The sequence below is a fragment of the Podarcis gaigeae genome (genome assembly GCF_964106915.1).
Source record: "Podarcis gaigeae genome assembly, chromosome: 15".
Taxonomy (NCBI): Eukaryota; Metazoa; Chordata; class Lepidosauria; order Squamata; family Lacertidae; genus Podarcis; species Podarcis gaigeae.
The window spans coordinates 36,373,188-36,379,187 of record NC_139692.1 but is presented as its reverse complement, the minus strand read 5'-3'; positions in this window follow the sequence as shown (position 1 = coordinate 36,379,187).

The window sequence follows — 6,000 nt, the reverse complement described above, 5'->3', positions numbered from 1 at the left end:
AAGCTGTCCAACCGGGTGAGACAGGGGTGCAAAACCTTTCTTTGGGTTGAAGGACTCCATATACTAGTGGAAAGCTGTCTGGGGTCACATTCCAATATTGAGGTGGGCCAGACCCCAAAGCAGTCAGGTTCACAAAGACAGACACAACTATTCCACATGATAACAGAGGTATTTATTTAATTCTTAGTAACATCACTCAAGTTTACTTTCTATCTTCTCCACATATTTTTTTTAAAATAAAGTTTGTTTGCTTAAAAAAAACCACCTCTCTCCAGCACCATTTATCATTGCAAAAGGGAAATTAGAACTCAGTGGTGCCAGAAGAATGTGAATGATGTCAGTGGGGTTGAAAGGCCTTCAAAGAGAGAGAGCCAGTGTGGTGTAGTGGTTAAGAGCAGTAGACTCGTAATCTGGTGAACCGGGTTCGCTTCCCCGCTCCTCCACATGCAGGTGCCGGGTGACCTTTGGCTAGTCACGCTTCTCTGAAGTCTCTCAGCCCCACTCACCTCATAGAGTGTTTGTTGTGGGGGAGGAAGGGAAAGGAGAATGTTAGCCGCTTTGAGACTCCTTCGGGTAGTGGTAAAGTGGGATATCAAATCCAAACCACCACCTTCACCATCTTCTTCTTCTTCTTCTTCTTCTTCTTCTTCTTCTTCTTCTTCTTCTTCTTCTTCTTCTTCTTCTCAAATTTCAAAACGCAGTTGCACCCTGAAAATTGCATGCTTGTACTGTCACTTTTTGCATATTTGTAAGGAACGCATGTCTACCTCTCTGTTGAGACACCCCCCCTCCAACGTGGCAGTGATTCCTGCATTGCAGAGAGTCCCTTCCGATTCTATGGTTCTGTTCTTGCAGCATATTCCCACCCCTGTTCTATGACAAGGTTATTGAAACAGCAGGAGAAAGAGCAGCCACAAATAGTAATTTAGCACAAGAGACGAGGAGGTAGATACAAGGGAGGTTGTGCCAGCTACACTCAGGTAGCTCCTGAAGGATTTAATAACTGGTTCTGCAGCCCTATATTTCCAAAGGTACAGCAGTAGACCGACTCCCTCATAGCTGGAGCTGGGTGATATGCAGCACTTTCAGATGTTGGCGTACACCATTCTTAGTTGGTCTAACCCTGGGTTCTCAAAGGAACAGTGCTTTCGATCGCTGCATCAGTAAAGCTTGTGATCCTCATTCATAGGACTCATTGCCTTCAAATCCACCCACAAAAAAAAAAATAGGGAAGGCACTAGAGCTTTGGGGGAAGGGTTTCCTATGCATTGGGGGACGGAGCCAGTACTTTCCCCATACATTGTAATGTACAGCCTATCCAGACCCTCCAAATGTCCCTAGTTTCCAGGGCCAGTTCCAGATTTACAGAAGAAGACCAGGGTTCTGATTTGATCCCTGAACGTCCCACTTTCCCTCTTTTCCTTGGAGAAATGTTGGAGGGTATGTGATCTCTGAGCCAAGGAAATAAGTAGCTATACCATATTTAGAAGACATCTGAAGGCAGCCCTGTAGAGGGAAGTTTTTTAATGTTAAATGTTTTATTATGCTTTTATATATGTTGGAAGCTGCCCAGAGTGGCTGGGGCAACCCAGTCAGATGAGCAAGGTATTGTTGTTGTTGCTTTTTTTTCTAGAAAAATAGGTGCCGGTACTCACTGTGAAGTTGCTGCAGAAAGTGTCACACTTTTTAACAACAACAACAAAAGCAGGTGCCAGTACTGCGTACCTTTGAGTACCCCCAAAAACCACACCACTGATTATTATTATTGAATAGGACATCTCTATTTTCATTGTAGAAATGTTGGAGGGTATGCCTATCGAGTGCAACCTCTATTGATATGAGCCTACTTACTTGCTATTCTCACAGGAGGCTTTATCACAGGCATAGGCAAACTCGGCCTTCCAGATGTTTTGGGACTACAACTCCCACCACCCCTAGCTAACAGGAGCAGTGGTCAGGGATGATAGGAGTTGTAGTCCCAAAACACCTGGAGGGCCGAGTTTGCCTATGCCTGCTTTATCAGGTACAAGAAAACTGTGAACAGCCTAACATGAGTATATCGACTAAATACCGCCAGGCCTATGCAGGCAGTTAAGAGTACACCCCCAACAATGGTCTATTGATGTTTGGTTTAAATTTCTTCTGGCTTTCAACTAATTTTTAACCTTTTAAGGCATTATTGTTCGGTATTTTTTTTTGTATTGCTGTAAACTGCTGTGATATTTTTTTTTTATGATGCAGCGGTATATAAATATTTTTTTATAAATAAAACCAATCAATAAAATGAATTCTCAGCCCTTGGCAAAACCACCAGGGCTTGGTAGGAAAGCAGGACCAAGTGGGTGTAAATGGCAGGGTGAAGGAGATTTGGGTGAAGATTTAGGAGAAATTTCCTAATGGTACAAGCTGGAACAACCTCAGCAAGTGCTGAGGGCTCCCCCCCCCCAGCACTGCCGATCCTACATTTACCTAAAGTCAGGACTTGATGTCCTCTAATGCTGCCCTCTAACTCTATAATTTTGATCTAAATACAGTGGTACCTCGGGTTAAAGACGCTTCAGGTTACAGATTCTGCTAACCCAGAAATAGTACCTCAGGTTAAGAACTTTACTTCAGGTTGAGAACAGAAATCGCACAGCGGAAGCAGAGTGGCGTAGCGTGGGTTGTCAGCACCCGGGGCAAGGCAAGTAATTTGCACCCCCTAACCCGTGGATTTGCGCCCCCAACCTGTGGATTTGCGCACCCTAACCCTAACCCCCAGATATTGCGCCCGGTGCGGCCGCCCCCCCCTGCGCCCCCACGCTACGCCACTGCGGAAGCAGTGGTGCTTCAGGCTAAGAACTGTTTCAGGTTAAGAACGGACCTCCAGAACAAATTAAGTTCTTAACCTGAGGTACCACAGTATAGCTTTTTAAATAATAATAATAATAATAATAATAATAATAATAATAATAATAATAAGCTGAACAGTGCAGGAAACTGTAGGCGCAGGTAAAAGGTAAAGGTACCCCTGCCCGTACGGGCCAGTCTTGACAGACTCTGGGGTTGTGCGCCCATCTCACTCAAGAGGCCAGGGGCCAGCGCTGTCCAGAGACACTTCCGGGTCACGTGGCCAGTGTGACAAAGCTGCATCTGGCGAGCCAGAGCCGCACACGGAAACGCCGTTTACCTTCCCGCTGGTAAGCGGTCCCTATTTATCTACTTGCACCCGGAGGTGCTTTCGAACTGCTGGGTTGGCAGGCGCTGGGACCGAGCAGTGGGAGCGCACCCCGCCGCAGGGATTCGAACCGCCGACCTTTCGATCGGCAAGTCCTAGGCGCTGAGGCTTTAACCCACAGCGCCACCTGCCTCCCCAGTAGGCGCAGAGTCCTGCTCAAAATCTGGAAATAACAAACAACAATATGAGCATAATGGATCAGCTCTGCTGAGAAAAGAAAAAAAAAAAGCAAATATTTCAAAGCTGCAAAATACAAGACAGAACTTGGGTGAGGAGCATCCCCAGTTACATAGCAACTATATCCTTCACAGGTGCAATGGTAGCTAGAGGAGTTGTCTTCTAAATGCCTCACCTGCCTACGTTAGAGAGCTGGCTCCATTATTCTTCTCAGCCCCTGTACACTGCAGGCGACATTAGGATGGGCCTCTGTGTAACTCGGTATTCTAAGCTGCTGCCTGCTGTCTCAGTATAAGGAAGGTGTTTTGGCAGCTTTGCTGCGAAGAAATGTAAGGTTTCACAACAGTGCTGAGATGCATATTATCCCCTTGGGCCCTCTTTTTCTTTTACTCATCATGTTGTGTAATAAAATGCAAAAGCTCTTTCCCTCTTTCCCTTTCTTATTCCAAGTGAAGCATCAAAATAATGAACACAAATGAGCAGAGAAGTGTGGTGACTTGTTGGGAAAAAAGGACTGGGCTGCAGCAGGCGGTGGTGGGGGCGTGAGGAACGAAGATATACAATGCACAAGGCGCTAGATTTGGCTGTTTATTGCAAAGCAATACATGGAATGAGCCATCCTCTTTGCTTTTCAACCTTGCCCCCCCCCAGCAGCATTCACAGGCTGTCTCATCCCAATGTTGTGTTTTAGTTTTCCCCTTTGACTCCCTATTCCCCCCTGTTGACCCCTCAATTCCATTCTTCCATCCTTCTCATCTCTGTATCTTTTTGAAGGGCTGTATGTGGTCTAAACCTTTAAAGAACCTTTTAATGCGGGTGAAAGAGGAGAGCGCAAAATATGGTCTGAAGCTCAACATAAAAAAAACGAAGATCATGGCCACTGGGCCCATCACCTCCTGGCCAATAGAAGGGGAAGAAATGGAGGCAGTGAGAGATTTTACTTTCTTGGGCTCCATGATCACTGCAGATGGTGACAGCAGTCACGAAATTAAAAGACGCCTGCTTCTTGGGAGAAAAGCTATGACAAACCTAGACAGCATCTCAAAAAGCAGAGACATCACCTTGCCAACAATGGTCCGTATAGTTAAAGCCATGGTTTTCCCAGTAGTGATGTATGGAAGTGAGAGCTGGACCATAAAGAAGGCTGATCGCCAAAGAATTGATGCTTTTGAATTATGATGCTGGAGGAGACTCTTGAGAGTCCCATGGACTGCAAGAAGATCAAACCTCTCTATTCTTAAGGAAATCAGCCCTGAGTGCTCACTGGAAGGACAGATCGTGAAGCTGAGAAGACTCCCTGGGAAAGATTGAGGGCACAAAGAGAAGGGGACGACAGAGGACGAGATGGTTGGACAGTGTTCTTGAAGCTACCAGCATGAGTTTGACCAACTGCGGGAGGCAGTGGAAGACAGGAGTGCCTGGCGTGCTCTGGTCCATGGGGTCACGAAGAGTCGGACACGACTAAACAACATATGGTCTAAGTGTGGCTTAGTTTTTGACAGCAGTAGATCACACCAAACAAGTTGGACTTAACTCTTTATCAGCAAAACAGGATCATGCACAATGAGTACAGCAACTCAAGTCTTGCCCACATGAGGCAGTTGTCGAGACTAAAGCTCCCCAGCTCCCCACAGCCTCCTCTCCAGGGTCCTTTCCAAGCAATCTGAGACTGCGCCTGCAGGCCTGTCTTTGCTCCTCCTGCTTTATGCCTCTCCTGGTTCTAAGAGACCAGCAGGGAGGAGAGCTCATTGCAGCAGGAAGGTGAGACATCCGTGGCTCTTCACAAGCCTGACCCATCTCTGCCCCTTGGCTTCTGTCCTCTACTGCTTCTGTCTCTGATCATAGAAGGGACTCCAATAGTCATCTTGTTCAATTCCCTGTAATGCAGGAATATGCAGCTGTCCCATATGGCAATCGAACCTGCAACCCTGGCATTATCAGCACTGTGCTCTAACCAAATGAGCTATCCAGGATTCTGGACTTCTCTCTGTCCCAGACTCTCCCCTCTCACCAAGCCCTGTTACCTCTTCTCTGCCTCCCACTGAATTTCCTGTTGATCCCAAACCTGAACACAGACTGCTCTGACTTTGCCTCTCACCTGTCTTGGACTGGTTGGATGCAGAGGAATGGATGCAGAGGAACCAGTTGTAGAGTCGTGGTGGGGCAACAATGAGTATTCAGAGGGAGAAGAGGGAGAAGACTGGGAAGAGGTGTCAGGAGTTGAAGTGAAGAGTCATGGGTGTCTTCCCCTCCTGGTTTCCCAGAACCAGAAGAGGCATGAAAAGAGCAGAGGAGAGGCTGGCTGCATGCAGGCACAGTCTCTGATATAATAATAATAATAATAATAATAATAATAATAATAATAATAATTTATTATTTATACCCCGCCCATCTGGCTGGGCCTCCCCAGCCGCTCTGGGTGGCTTCCAACAGAATATTAAAATACAATAACCTATGAAACATTAAAAGCTTCTCTAAACAGGGGTGCCTTCAGATGTCTTCTAAAAGTCTGGTAGTTGTTTTTCTCTTTGACATCTGGTGGGAGGGCGTTCCACAGGGCGGGTGCCACTACCGAGAAGGCCCTCTGCCTGGTTCCCTGTAACTTG